The sequence below is a fragment of the Ursus americanus genome, chromosome 13 (assembly GCF_024610735.1).
Source record: "Ursus americanus isolate L20-20 chromosome 13, mUrsAme1.1.p, whole genome shotgun sequence".
NCBI lineage: Eukaryota > Metazoa > Chordata > Mammalia > Carnivora > Ursidae > Ursus > Ursus americanus.
Window position 1 is genome coordinate 47,781,171 of NC_142139.1, and position 16,343 is coordinate 47,797,513.

The window sequence follows — 16,343 nt, forward strand, 5'->3', positions numbered from 1 at the left end:
ATATACTGGAGGTCAGGCACTGTTACATATTTTCTATTTCTAAATATAATGAAATTGCCACATTTTTATCCAAAGTGCCAAAACTTTATTTATATTAAAGTAAAATACATCAGTGAGAGCTTTTCTGCTTTTAAATACAAAATATATTAAATATAAAATATATCTCCAGCAGTAGAAAATCAAATAAAATAATTGGATACTAAAGCGCATTTTTTCCTTAAAATACTATATTAAAAGGATTCTCACGTTAGACCTGCTTTTCTTTCTTTCTTTCTTTATTTCTTTCTTTCTTTCTCTCTTTTTTTTCTTTTCTTTTGTTTTCCTTTTCTTTTCTTTTTTCTTTCCTTTTTTCTTTCTTTCTTTCTTTCTTTCTTTTCTTTTCTTTTCTTTTCTTTTTTTTTTTTTTTTTTGAGATTGTGGTATGATATAATAAAAAATCCAGGACTTCTGAGTCAGGTAATATTTCAATTTTATATTCTATGTCTGTTTCTCTACATCTATATAATTTGGATATGTTGTTTAATTTCCCAATGGCTTAACCACCACCCCATTCCTTGAACTAAGGCCATCATCAGCATCAGGCTGCTGCCCTGAGGATTAAATGAGGCAATGAAATAGGGGCAAGCACTTAGTTAATGTTTATTCTCCCTATTTCTTTCATAAACTAGGACAATATAAAACAGTGAGAGTGTATATTTCTTTTTTTCCCCTTCTTTTGTGTCTACTTTAGTGAAAATAACTTGATATGGAATACCAAGTACTGTGTAACTGATCTTGCTATTTTTTCTTTTTTTTTTAAAGATTTTATTTATTTATTTGACAGAGAGAGAGACAACCAGCGAGAGAAGGAACAGGCAGGGTGAGTGGGAGAGGAAGAAGCAGGCTCCCAGCAGAGGAGCCTGATGTGGGGCTCGATCCCAGAACGCCAGGATCACGCCCTGAGCCGAAGGCAGACGCTTAACGACTGAGCCACCCAGATGCCCCTGCTATTTTTTCTATTTAAAAGAAAAATTGGGGGCACCTGGGTGGCTCAGTTGGTTAAGAGTCTGCCTTTGGCTCAGGTCATGATCCCAGGGTCTTGGAATAGAGCCCTGAATAGTGCTCCCTGCTTAGTGGGAGCCTGCTTCTCCGTCTCCCTCTCCCTCTGCCCCTCTGCCCCCTACCCCCTGCTCGCACTCACTCTCTTTCTTGCTCTCTCTCTCAAATAAATAAATAAAATCATTTTTTTAATAAAGAAAAATTGGGGGCACCTGGGTGGCACAGCAGTTAAGCATCTGCCTTTGGCTCAGGGCATGATCCCGGCATTATGGGATCGAGCCCCACATCAGGCTCCCCTGCTATGAGCCTGTTTCTTCCTCTCCCACTCCCCCTGCTTGTGTTCCCTCTCTAGCTGGCTGTCTCTGTCTCTGTCAAATAAATAAATAAAATCTTAAAAAAAAATAAAATAAAATAAATAAAAAATAAATAAAAATTGTTTTGAGAATAGATAACAGATTAATTTTACTATAACAATTTAACAATGTTTATTTTTATGAAAAAATATTTCATAATGATTAGGCTTAGTATGTGTTACAAAACACAGTGAAGTAAAGGACGTTCTATAGATAATAGTATAGATAATATTTCAATTTGTTTCCATTTAAATAATAAGCAAAATTTTGGGGGTGTGTATGTATATTGTAAACTATCAAAATAACTTATCAAATGAAATTTTGAATCATTTCTTGTGTCACATGTAGAATAATGAATATATAAGGTCAACTAGGGTTCAGATAATACAGCATAATTGAATACGTTGAGCTCCAAACACATGAACCAGAGGAATATATTCTTGCAATCACCATTCAAGCAAGATATAATAAGCTCTGGGAGACCTGGGTGACTCTGTTGGTTAAGCGACTTACTCTTGGTTTCAGCGGGTAATGGTCTCAGGGGTCCTGGGATCAAGCCCCACATCATTCAGGATCCATGTTCAACAGGAAGTCTGCTTGAAGATTCTCTCTGCTCCTCCTCCCTTTCTCAAATAAGTAAATAAATCTTAAAAAAAAAAAGATATAATAAGCTCTATTTGTATAGACCAAGTGACTTTGAGAACAGAAAAAAGTGAAATGATCATGAATTATATTGCCAAAAATGTTTCATTATCCTCATGGAATGGGATGTAGAATGAATGCAAAACCCAGAACTCTGCATGTTCTTCTCTATTATTAATATGACTAAGACATGATGAACAGAAAATTTATTGTAGAAATAACTGGATTACTAAAATTATTTCCTAAACATGGTGCAGGTAGATGTTTGATAATTTTGAGTGAACAGATTGTGAAATTTAGTAGCTATTAACTGACTATTATGGTTTATTTTCTACTAAATTTTCCATTATTGATTGTTCTATTTACTATATATATATTATTTTATAAACTACTTACATAATATGATTTGTAAGTGTATTTGAGAAACAATTAATTGTTTACATTGTATTTCTATTCTTTAAAAAAATGACCTTATTTTAGAATAAACATTTTTTTTAAGATTCTATTAATTTCTTTGACAGAGAGAGACACAGTGAGAGAGGGAACACAAGCAGGTGGAGTGGGAGAGGGAGAATCAGGCTTCCCACTAAGCATGGAGCCAATGCGGGGCTTGATCCCAGGACCCCGGGATCATGACCCGAGCCAAAGGCAGCCGCTTAATGACTGAGCCATTCAGGTGTCCGTAAACATTTTTAACTAAGGAAATATTGACAAATATGGTCCATTTATAGTTGAATTCCTTTAATATAACTTCTCTTTGTCTTTTTTATTATGTCTATTTATTTCTATCTCTCCTAACATCAGTCTCATTATTCAAAGTGAGCATCTATTTGTAAAATAATATTTCTTGAATCCTGAAATCAACTTGAAAGATGTCCACTTGCTTCTAATGGAAAATGACATCAACACAATAATCAACATAGTTTTACATTTTTTATTCAAGACATTGCGTAAGTTTACATTATGTTGTATGAATTTCAACCAAAATAAATCACAAACATTGTTTTATTTTCCATATTTTTAATTTAATATTATTGTTTCTCTTAAGTCCTAATATTTTCCCCAGTTATGTTCAGATGTAAATTGAGATTTGCAATAAAATTCTCTGGTCCACATAAGAGTAACGTTACTTTATTAATCACTTCCCTGAATAGATATTTCATCAGCTTTTCCGACCTTATCCTTGAATTTCTTAGTTAATGTATATGTTGATACTAGTCACCTTTATATACTGGTGATCTGTCTATAAAAAAAAACATATGTATGTGAGAGTAGACATTTTTATTTTGCAGAAATTTACTGTGTTCCAACACAGTATCAGATAGTCATCTGAAACAATTTCAGACTATCTCTGAAATTGTTTTGTGTATCTTAGCCAGTCTTTAAAGAGAATAGAGCAAAGATACTATCAAATTTCATGGATGTATTCAATAAAGAACTATTTCACACCAGCCATTGGGTCCTTAAAACAGCTTCAAAAATGATCATTTCATAGAGCTCTGGCAATGCTAAAGAATGCTTAGATTATGAGTTAGTCTTCACCATGGAAACATGAAGTTTAGACAGAAGTTTACTATAAACTAAATTTTTATCAGTGAGTCTTCTTTCATTGTTGAGCACATTGTGTTATGGGATATTGATCACCAAGTTAAAGAGGCAAACAAAATTCCTAAATTATCCCTGGATATTGGAAAACATGAGTATAACCTCATTCAACAAAGAAATATTGAAAGATCAGCTAAAACAAAAGTACATATGTATTATTTTTTTTGTATCAGCTAATCAAGTTTTGTGAAATTTTTCATTTCTTACAACCTAGGAAAACTAACTGATGAATGGCCTTTGATAATACCTAGCTAGTGTTCAATTCCTCATTTTACAAACTCAAAGGAAGTAAATTACCTTCAAGCACATAAAGCTAGTTTAGGGCCAGTCAGGATTAAATACCCTATTTTAAACTCATAGAGGAAAGATTTCTTACTATTCTACAGTGTGTAGAAGAAAAGATCAACAAGGAGTTCAACATTATTAGAGTAATGATCTTTGTAAAGAAACCCTGATGCACTAGATAATTCACACACGCAGATGACAGTAAGCTACTCAAAGATACTGTCAAAAAACAGGAATAGCCTTTGAGAGGAGAGCAAAGAATAGATTTAACTCATCTGCAAGCAATGAGGATCACTGAGGTTAAGAACTGTAGCAGAACAATATGAATGGTTGCCCTTAGAAATAGGCTGGTTCAATTGACGAATAACTGAACTCTACCTCTGAAACTAATGATAAAGTATATGTTAATTAATTGAATTTAAATAAAATTTTAAAAAAAGAAGTAGGCTGCTTCTCTCCAAATATAGGCATTATCTAGAATTTAGCCTACAGTTCAGAGCTGATAACAAAGCCAGACCTTGAAAACATACTCCAGACAATGAACTGGATCTTTTTTTTTTTTTTTAAGATTTTATTTATTTATTCGACAGAGATAGAGACAGCCAGCGAGAGAGGGAACACAAGCAGGGGGAATGGGAGAGGAAGAAGCAGGCCCACAGCGGAGGAGCCTGATGTGGGGCTCGATCCCGTAACGCCAGGATCACGCCCTGAGCCGAAGGCAGACGCTTAACCGCTGTGCCACCCAGGCGCCCCTGAACTGGATCTTATGCTCATCTGATAGGTTCTTTATGGGTAACTTGAGAAACATTAAACAACTAGTGTGATTAAGTGATAAATGAATACTTGATTAACTTAATTGGAAGTCTAAAACATACCTGTTTGGACTCATTACAACAAAAGATGCTGATCTTTTGCTGTTTACTTTTATTATAAACACATACATATGGTGGCAGTTGTGGAGTAAGAAGATGACAAAAATCTAAGCTTAAAGTAACGATCTATATGAAAAGAGCATTTGGTAAAGTATCAGAAAACTGAATTTTGTCATTAATTAGTTAGTTCCTTATTTGTTTTAATTTCTTGTACTATGAACAGTGGTTTTATCATCATCTCTCAGTGCTCTTCCAGCAAGAAACTATGTGATTCCTGAACTTTTTTATATTAATGAAATAGTCACATCATAACAAATATCATGAGTATAAGAAGATTTGATAGAGATAAATAAATATTAAGAATACCATTAATAATCTGTATTAATATTTAATAGTTTTAATTGAAAAGATCCTTGGGGATTAATTTGATGACTTTATCATAAAATAGTTAATTAACAAACTCAAAATCAACTCAATACAATAGATATCTATTGAGTAGATTCAAGATATTTTTAAGACATAGACAGAACCTATTTTGAACATACTCTAAATGGTTAAACAATACAACATATTGATCAATTATAAAAATAAAATGTCACACATAAAAAAATGTCATGTGTATATATGTGTAATAATTTTAGATCTTATATCTTGCTGCATTTAAGTAATGTCCTCAGATAACTTTCTCAAAAAAATAGAAGCTAAAGAACTATAATAGAAATGTATCTGGTTTATAATGTTGAAAAAAATAGAACTATAAGATTTAGGGATATAGTTGGAAAGATAATGACTTCTCCATCAAAAGGGCAATAGATATTTCCTCACCTCCTTTTTTTCGTAAGTGCAAAAATATAGAGAGGAAATAGGAATTGTTTATGGTAGAAAGAGCCCAGAAAAATACCTAGGATTTGCATGGGTTTCTGGACAAGAAGGAATTATTAACATGAGGCACCCTTTGGCTAAGTTTGAGTTTTACCTCTGTAGCTGATGTCAGAGATAGAGTCATCCATTCATATATCCTTCTAGTTGCTTTCTTTTACTATAGAAACCTGAGCAATTATAGATAGAATAATAGAAGTTACTGGTTTTCGGTCCCTGAGAAGGTAGCTGAATGGACAGTTTTATTATCTGGAAGTTGTTGCTGGTTCTTTGCAAGCTTGCTTTACAGATGGGTATACTTGGTACGACAAGGATGTTATGGATATTGATCCTGGTAGTTTTAAAATCTAGGGTATGACAGAGATTCACAGTGTCTGAACCAACTGGTAAGAGCAGAACAGACTTTCAGGTATTAAGGCCGACTTCCTTATTACTGCCCTGTTCTTCAGTAAATAGACATCATAAAGCAAAAAAAAAAAAAAAATAGTGTTGTGTGTGTGTATCTTCTGGAGCATGGATAGAGAGTAAGGGACTCCTATAAAGAAAGTAAAGGAAAATAATAAACAAACTAAAACTGTTTAGCTGAAATAGCAATGTCTGTTTAAGTATCATTGGTAAGATTACAAAATAGGGTTAAAATACAAGATTAGTATCAGTGAAATCTCACATCTGTTTATTTCAACTTATAAGAATATTTTTAAATGCTTATAGTTCCAATTTTAATAAAATTTGCATAACTCTGAATTTATTAATTATTTATTAATATGAAAATAGTGATAGAAGCCTATATCATTTATCATCTCTAATTTCTTAGCGACTTATATGATATTGAAAGAAATTGACCCTAGGGGAAAATCCACGCCATTTGAAAACTTTTTCACAAAGAAAATGCAAATATATGAATTTATTCCCAGACATTTTATTTTTTGCTGTGTTTTGTTTGTATAATTTCTTATAAAATACAAAGTCCGGCAATTTACAGAATGTTACAGTATGAAATCTTAAGCTCAAATATAAAGAAAACATATGGATTAATATTCCGAGGGACATGGAAAAAAGGAAATGAGAAGTGAATAAAAGTTTGGCAGATGGAGCTACAGTAAGTCACTAGAGGTTGGGAACCATGAAAATGCAGAAGCTATTGGTACAGTGCTGTGAATTTCTCCAGAAGCCCTTAGCAGTCCAGAAGCAAAAGGAGAAAGCAGATGGTGGCATTTAAAAAGGTTCAGAATCAAGACAAGAGAGACAAAAAGATAAAAAATAACAAAGATGGACACTTATTCTGGCAAGACTAAAACCAAGATTTTCTCCAACCGCATTCCTTCCAAGGAGAAGGATTTACTACGTAAGTCTCCTTCTGCCCTGATATTTGCCAAACCCAAATACAATGCCAGGTTTGATGAACAAAAGTTGCCCAGAGATAACTTTAAAAGTTATTGATTTGCTGTGTTTCTAAATTTTGTGAATGTGAAACCAGTTCTGTGATAGCCTTGCAGATTTTGTTAACTTTTTCGATTTTCTTTTTCTAAAAAAAAAAAAAGACATGAAAGACTTAAACGATGATCTAGTTCAACTTTCACTATCTTGAAGGTACCACATCCATTCCAGAAAAGGACAGTCCAGACCGCAGGTGCAGCAGCAATTTCATTTCCCTGGGGTAAATGTGCGAGGTAGTTTAGCAGAGAATGAGGATTGATGCTGGGTTTTAGTTAAATAGGACACATTTTGTGATTTTGGCTTTGACTCCTTTGGGTTCCAAATGAAACATTAAAAAGTCTTCAATTTCAATAAAATGAATTTTTATTGCATTGAATTCTAAGTTATAAAAAATTCTTTAATTTACTCTGGGAGATTTAGAAAGTTCATATTCTAATTTAAATATATTACAAAAATGTTAAATAAATAAATATATATTTATATCTTACATTTTATAATCTGCAAGTTTTTTTTTTTTTTTAAACACTTTTGAATCTAAATTGACTCTTTGCTGGGAATGCTGATGTTTGCTCATGTGCTTTTTTTTTTTTTTTTCTTTTCTTAATTTCAGGGGAAAGTGCAATTGCACTCATCCGCTACCACAAATTCTGAAGTCGAGTTCCCACGTTTGGGGAAATCGCAGGGGTCAGCACATCCAGAGGGCAATGGATAAGCCTCACCCTGGGAAAACCACTTTCCTGATCATGGTATCTCCCCTGCCAGGTAAGTATTGCTCCTGTGCTTTTTAGCATCACAGCATGAGCAATTTACCTGAGGAGTTTATGTATGGATTCTGTTCAGCCCTAGTGGAAAACTTGCTCTGAAGAGTGCTTTGCTTTTGCTTTTCTGAGTACACCAGGAGTATCAGTATTCAGGGACTGATTTTTATGATAGTTTCTCAACTTGGTCATTCTGTAGTAGTGAGTTGGGCATAAATTTCAACTTCAAAACAATGTATGGTCACCAATTATCTAGGTAGGCTCTTTCTTTCTTTTTTTTTTTTTTTTTTTTCAACCTAGAAACCAGGCAGTGATAGAAAGTCTTTGCCATCTTCCTTTGTTTATAGAGAGGTTCTTTGTTTCGCCTGGTTCACCGTTTTACTAATTATGGAGCCCATCAAGGCTTCCTGCTATATATGAGGGTCTAACTTCAACTCTCATCTTGCATGGGTTCGACTCTCATATCTTTCCCCGCTGTAGGCGGTCCGCAAAAACCTTTGGTTTCTAGTGTAGTCCTCTGTCCCATGCCAGAGTAGCCAGTAGATCTCCTCGACTATGTGCTAACTGAACTGGCTTTTGTTCTTCTATAGTCCCGGCACCAAGGGTTTGTTTGTTTTCTTTTTTTTTAAAGATTTTTTATTTATTTTGACAGAGAGAGAGACAGCCAGTGAGAGAGGGAACACAAGCAGGGGGAGTGGGAGAGGAAGAAGCAGGCTCCCAGCGGAGCAGCCTGACGTGGGGCTCCATCCCAGAACGCCGGGATCACGCCCTAAGCCGAAGGCAGACGCTTAACGACCGAACCACCCAGGCGCCCCGGCACCAAGGGTTTTAAGCTAATTTCATTTATTTGAAGCTATGATTTTAAAGAAATGCTAAAAGTGTATGTGTCATTTCTAGACATTTGCAATAGGAAGAATTTCTGGCTGTCTATTAACAGGTTGCTGGAATCAGAACTTTTTATTAGGGTATTATTAAATATTTAAACTTTTTCACTTTTTTTTCCTACATTAATTATAGTTGACCTTTGAACAACATGGGGGTGTTAGGAATGCCATCCCCTGTGCAGTGAAAAATCCGCATGTAACTTTTGACTCCCCCCAAATTTAATCACTAATAGTTTATTATTGACGAGAAGCCTTACTGTTAACATATCAGTTAACATATTTTTTTACTTTATATGTATTATATATTTATTAAAAATTTATTATATATTTACATTATATATTATGTATTCTTACATTAAAGTAAGCTAGTGAAAAGAACATGTTTAAGAAAATCACAGGGAAGTGAAGATACATTTACAGTACTGTATTATAGAATTCCGAATATGGAGCTCTCTGGCAAGCGAGGGGCCACGCAGGCACAAAGCCACACTGGCAGAAGCGACCCAGGACCTCCAGCAACAGCCACGCAGGGCCCCACATGGGTCAGGGCCAGGCTAGGTGGGAGGCCGAATGGGAGCCCAGTGCCCAGCAAAGTGAACGCTGAGGGAGTCCTCACCGCAGCCGGGAGTTGGGCCTCAGACAGCGGCTGGTGAAGCTAGCACTGCCCCTTCCGCTGCCACCACGGCCACTGACCCTGGTGAACCCCGCTTCCTCTGTGGCCAAGCTGGACCTGGGCGACCAGCAGGAACACTGGGAGACATTCCAGGAGCGGCAGAGGCTCATCTTTCAGAGTACGCCAAGCTGCTGCTTGACAGCTTGGAATACCGGGGCCAAGGCTGCCGCTGTGGGGCAGTTTGCTTTGAAGTTTGAGCCTCAAAGACTTGCACATCCAGGTCGGAGAAGCAGAGGAGACACTTCACTGTCCCTGCTTCTCGCTTCAAGCTCCTGGGTAGAGCCAGAGCTTAACTGCAAACACAGCCAACGTTCACCAAGTACAGCACACCTTCGGTAACACAGGTGGTCCTCAAAGCTTTTACACTCTGCTCGAGCTCTGGAGACTTCTGAATGGCCCCTCACCGCCTGGATGAAGGCACCACCAGGAGGGCACACATCGCGGAATTCAGGGGCAGAGACTGGAAGAAGGCCTTGGAGGAGCACGAGACTGTCAGGAATGTGTCCTCAGTGTGTTCTGGTGTCTCCCTTCCTATAAAGGAGGAATGACTGGGGTCAGCAGCGTTGCTGTCCCCGCTGCACCTCAGTGGTGCTCATGAATGTGGCTGATCCACGCTGCTGGTTCCACTGGCCAGCGGCCATCTCAATCCCTGCAGCTTGCTCCAGCTACCAGGGTTTTTTAGGCACTTCTTGGTCCTTCATCAGCCCAGATTTTGATGCAGGCTAGTTGACTTCCTTCTTTTTCTTCCCAACTTGTACATGGATCTTTTAGAAAAATAAATATTTTTAACATTAAAGAAAAACAAACAAAAACAAACAAACCCTGCATATAAGTGGACCTACAAAGTGAAAGATGTTAGGATTTATTGTGTTCCTACCCCGTTCTAGGCACTGTCCCATGCCACAAGGACACAACAATCTACCAGATAGTCATTTGTCTTCATTCAGTTTACATTCTAATAGAGATTTCAAAACACAATCAAATTAAAAATAAATATATACAGGCATGCCTTGGAGATATTGTGTAGTGTGAAAGTGGCTATAGACAATATGTAAATAAATAAGCATGGCAGTGGTCCAACAAAAGTTTATTTATAAAAAGAAGTGATGGGCCATATTTAGCCCATAGGTTTGCAATTTTAGACTGGTCATAATTTGTTGTCTGAGGCAAGGCAAATTGTTTCTTCAAAAGCAAAAACAAAGAACAAAAGGAAGAAAGGAAAGAAGGAAGGAATCTTTGCTGTCAAGGCGGAACAGAGGATTCCAGGTAGAAGGATGAGCACAAGTATTGACTTTAAATTCAGTTATTTTTAGTTTTGGTTCATCTATGGCAAATGATTAAAAACTATACATTTTCGTTTTCCACTGCAACTAAACATTTTTTTTGTACGAAATTCTCTCTTTTTCAAAACTTTTCAGATGATTTAAGTCTTCTATTTTTACTTATTAATTCGTTGGGCAAATTATTTAGTAATGGACTTTGACATTTCCAAATAGTAAAGTTCTTTGTTCTGTGTCTTACAATATATTTTTTTAATTTTAATTTTAATTTTTATTCCAGTATAGTTAACATACAGTGTTATATTAGTTTCAGGTCAATACAGTGATTGACCAATTTTATATATTGCTCAGCTCTCATCAAGATGAGTATACGCTTAATTCCCTTCACCTCTTTCACCAAATCATCTTTGTCCTTTCATTTATCGATGGCCACTTGGGCTGCTTCCATAGTTTGGCTATTACCAATAATGCTGCAATAAACATAGGGGTACATATAACCTTTTGAATTAGTGTTTTGCTATTCTTTGGGTACTCACTAATGTGATTACTGGAACATAACGTAGTCCTATTTTTAATTTTTTGAGGAACTCCGTACTGTTTTCCACAGTGGTTAGGCCAGTTTGCATTCCCACCAACAGTCCAGGAGGTTTCTTTCTTCTCCACATTTTAGCCAATGTTTGTTGTTTCTTGTGTTTTTGTCTTTGCTCATTCTGACAGGTGTGATATCTCATTGTAGCGCTGGTTTGCATTTCTCTGATGATGAGTGATATTGAGCAACTTTTCATGTGTCTGTTGCCCATCTGTCTTCTTTGGAGAAATGTCTATGTTTTCTGCTTATTATTTTAATTGGATTATTTTGTGCGTATGTGTGTTGAGTTGTGTAAGTTCTTTAAGCATTTTGGATACTAATCCTTTATTGGATATGTCATTTGCAAATATCTTCTCCTATTCAGTAGGTTGTCTATTAGTTTTGTTGATTGTTTTCTTTGCTGTGCAGAAGCTTACTATTTTGATATAGTCCCAATAGTTTGTTTTGGCTTATGTTTCCCTTGCCTCAGGAGACATATCTAGAAAAATGTTACGGTCAATGTTAGAGAAATTACTGTTTGTGCTCTCTTCTAGGATTTTTATGGTTTCAGGTCTCACATTTAGGTCCTTTACCCATTTTGAGTTTATTTTTGTGTATGGTGCAAGAAAGTAATCCAGTTTCATTCTTTTGCATGTAGCTGTCCAGTTTCTCAATGCCATTTATTGAAGATACTGTCTTTTTTCTATAGTATATGCTTGCCTCCTTTGTTGAAGATTAATTGACTGTATAATCATGAGTTTGTTCCTGGAATTTCTATCCTGTTCCATTGATCTGCGTGTCTGTTTTTGTGCCAGTACCATACTGTCTTGATCACTAGAGCTTTGTAATAGAATTTGAAATCTGGAATTGTGATACCTAAAGCTTCATTTTTCTTTTTCAAGAATTTTTGGCTATTTGGGGTTTTTGTGATACCATACACATTTTATGATTGTTTGTTCTAGCTCTGTGACTTTTGATATTTTGATAGAGATTGCATAAATGTATACTTTGGGCAGTATGGACATTTTAACAATATTCGTTCTTCCAATTCATGAACATGGAATTTCTTTTCATTTCTTTGTGTCATAGTCAATTTCTTTCATCAGTGTTTTATAGTTTTTAGTATACAGTTCTTTCACCTCCTTGGTTAAGTTATTCCTAGGTATTTTATTATTTTTGGTGCAATTATAAATAGGATTGATTTCTTAATTTCTCTTTCTGCTGCTTCTTTAGCAGTATATAGAAATGTGACAGATTTCTATACATTGATTTTGTATTCTGTGACCTTACTGAATTCATTCATCAATTTTAGTGGTTTTTGGTGGAGTTTTTAGGGTTTTAACTGGAATGTGTTATGAGAAGATAATGTGTCTTATAAACATTAGTTTTGGGAATGTTTTAAAGATTTCACTGTAAACAAGTACAAAAATAATTAAATTATTTGTAAATGTTTATTAAGCATGCACAAAAGAAAGGTATATGTTTTTACATGTGTTTATCTGAGCATATAGTATATACAAAGCTTATATAAATGTAAATATATGCTGCTAAATTCTAAATTTTTCTACCAAAATAAAATGTGTTCAAAATGAACTTGATATATATGATATTGGTGAAAAATACCTTGAAAACAAAAACAAAACTAAAAAAGTTTTCATATAAGGAGCATAAGGTGCATTAGATATTGTTTGTTTTGCTCACATTTAATCCCATCCATTCTGTCCTCCCCTGCTGTAGCAGTGACTGGAAAGGTAAAACCACATTTCCTTGTCTCCTTTGTGGCTAGGAACAGCTACTGTAATTTGGGACAAGGGCACAGAATTTGGAAGTGAGGCAGATGTCAAGTTCTTGCATTCTTGCATTATATAATTTGTATAATGATACTAAAATTCCATTATACAACGTGGCTCTTTATGCTGTTTAGTTCCGTATCAGTTGCTTTCTTTTCACTTGCATCTTCCTGGTCTCTCTTTTCTCATTGGTATCTTATAGTTCAATGCAGGAAATCACTGTAGGTATTTCAAGGAAATTTGGTGGTTAAACATGATTGGAAGGGCTAAGCGAGGAGAAGTCAAGGAATTACCACTAAACTGTGGTTTCCAAGGTTGTATGACTTTAGTGGCAATCTGGAATCTAGGAAACTGCTGCTGCTTCTGTTTTCACCACTGCTACTTCATGTTCATGATCCTGGTGTACAGACCCTGGAATTGGAGTCCAGTACCCACAAATACTCACAGCTATGCAAATTTGTTTGCCAGACACCACAGCTGCAGGGAGATGGCACCTACCTCACTTCTCATTCTGTGCCACTGCATTTCATTCACAGGAGCTGTTTTCCAACAGAACTCTAATTACAAGTGGGGATGGGAAGTTTGTTTTTACCCTTCCAATCCCTGCTATACAAGGAGAGAACAGAATTGATGGGATGGAGGTGAGTGAAACAAGCAACACCTAAATGCCCACATCCCTCAGATGCAACCTCTCTTTATTACACCATTTATGATGTTTTGTGCAAATGTCATAGCTGAAGTTATTTTTTAAGCTCAGTCTGACATTTTTTTCCCTCTTTCAGCAGAAAAATTCAGGCTTTTCATTTTTTTAAAAAAAGTTCTATTTATTTATGTGATCTCTGTGCCCAATGTGGGGCTCAAACTCACAATCCTGAGATCAAGAATCACATGCTCTTCCAATTGAGCCAGCCAGGTGCCCCTCATCTTTTTGGAACAATATGGTAAATTGACATTTTTTCTCTCATGTCCTATTATACTTAAGATGGCTTGAATAAACGTTTTCTTCATCCCTTTGCCTTATTATTGGTGATAATTCAAGGTACTATTCTTCTTAGTCAGTGATCCCTGTTCTTTTAGTATGAAAACAACATATCAACTAGTTCCTTCACTAAAAATCTGCTCTCCCAATAAGATGTATCCTTGTGAAAATAATTTTATCTTATCATTCCTCATTTGTCAGTGAGACCTCTAGAAGGTATTTAATTCTCCTCCTTATATTTCATCTCCTCCTTACTTTTTTTCTCCTACCCCTCCCTCTCTCTTCCCTTGTCATCTACTTACCACCAACTCTGTGTTTTTTTTGATAATGAAGTACTTTTAGCTCCAGAATCAGTGTTTAGTACTTATAGTAGCCATTCCTACTAAGTGTTTCACTAATCATTTAGAAATAATAGAGATTCTACTTCAAGAATCCCACTTGACACTTCCGTGACCCATTCTTATGGCGTTCACTGTTGTCCATTTGGATTTCTTAATAGTTGGATGGATTGATAACAGCATTCATTGATCATCACTGCTTCCTTTTTTTCTCCATGCAACTTATTAAAATAGTTGTTCATCAATATAGAGTCAAGTGAAACAGAAGTTGTTTATTATTCTGACTCCAGATGCATATCAAGAACAAAATATAAGAATATTGTAGGAAAACATATGAATTAGAAGGGAAAAAATGAGAGTTGGAAGGAAAAGAATTGTCAATCTGGCAGGGGAGTCAGGTATTGAGGTCTTTTAACAAATGTTATTTCCAGTGATATGGAGGTTAATGTATGACATTGCCAGAGGGTTGCTGAGATAGATTGGATATTGAATAATTTTATTTTGAAGGGATTACCAATAATATTATTTTTAAGTGTTTTGTGAATTGTAAAATGATATAAAATATAAAATAATATTTAATCTCTTTTCACTTCTTCCTTGTTTGCTTTTTTCTTTTTTCCAATCTGATTATCATTATCATTATTTATTACACTGCCAGAGCACAATAACAATATCAATACCTAATTATCAATATTAATATCAGTGTGCTATTTGATGGTTTGAGATTTACTAAGTATTAAAGATGTTTTGAAAGTAACATGTAAATGCATCGTAGAACACAAAGAAGTGTAACTATGAAATATACATTTTAATAGTATTGTAATTCTCATATAAGTTATTTATAGCAAAATATACAAAATGCAAATAGCACATAAGTGAAGACTATTTAATTAATCATAAAATGTTAAATGAAACAATGTTATATAATTTTATTTTGATCCTTGGATATAAATTTGTTATTTGTGAGATAATCAGACCTGGAGCACATTATTTTCCAGTTGCTTAAAAAATTGTTTTTAACTCTAGATGAGTTTTGATAAAGAATTAGTTATAATCCAATTCTAAATACTGCCCCCTTGACTTTTTCATCTTAAAATAATCTCATCTTTTGCTTGATACTTTTGAGATCCCCAGATTCATTATGTATAGATGGATATTTCAAAGTAGAATTAATTATATCATTTTTAATACCACCACATTAATTTTTAACTTAAGAAAGTCTTTACACTAGAGGAAGAATTCTTGTAATTCATACTTTATTATATTTTACTCTTCCTTTTGAAAATTCTAAAATATTAGACAATGCACATTTACTTGATATACAATTTTATGTGTACATCTCAATTGGTATATTTTTATGTTCTATATATTTTGAATATATAGAATTTTATACTAAAAATTATGGGTACTGTATAAACTGCAGTCCATATCAGAACATGGGATATTTAAAATATGTTATAATTATTACATTCACTGTTATGGTCACCATTGTTATTTGATATTTTTAGAAATGTTAATAAACAACTGGGTAAAGGAGATCATGAGTGAGGTATACAGCCTTTTGAAACAGGACAAAGCAGTAAAAAATTCAACTAGAAAAAGAACTATAAAAGTAGACACAATTTATCTTTACTAGAATAGACATTGATAATTTCTCTCTCTCTTTCCTTGTCTCTATCTCTGTCTCTCTCCCATATATCACTTTATCTATCATCTATCTATCTATCATCTATCTATTTATCATCTATATATGATTTTGGACCATTTTTTCTCCATCTTTGAGGATAAAACATGAGGAGACTAAAATTTTTCTTTCTACAATTTGGTATTTTGTTTGAACATATATAAAACATGTAATAGTAAGATTACCACTTAATTGTGTGAAGTCATCAACCAGACTTTTCCTCATGTTATGGTATTATCCCTAATCCCTTTATATACAGCTATAGACAAACACAAATA

The 16,343-nt window shown here is 34.7% G+C and overlaps 1 non-coding gene and 1 pseudogene across 1 annotated transcript; one reads left to right on the forward strand and one right to left on the reverse strand.

The window, feature by feature from the left end:
• Positions 1-6,943: 6,943 nt before the first annotated feature.
• Positions 6,944-9,974, forward strand: LOC123793039 (centromere protein V-like; annotated as a pseudogene).
• Positions 7,721-7,881, reverse strand: LOC123793414 (U1 spliceosomal RNA). The gene has a single exon (XR_006779950.1). It is a non-coding gene; the product is annotated as a U1 spliceosomal RNA (small nuclear RNA).
• Positions 9,975-16,343: the final 6,369 nt, after the last annotated feature.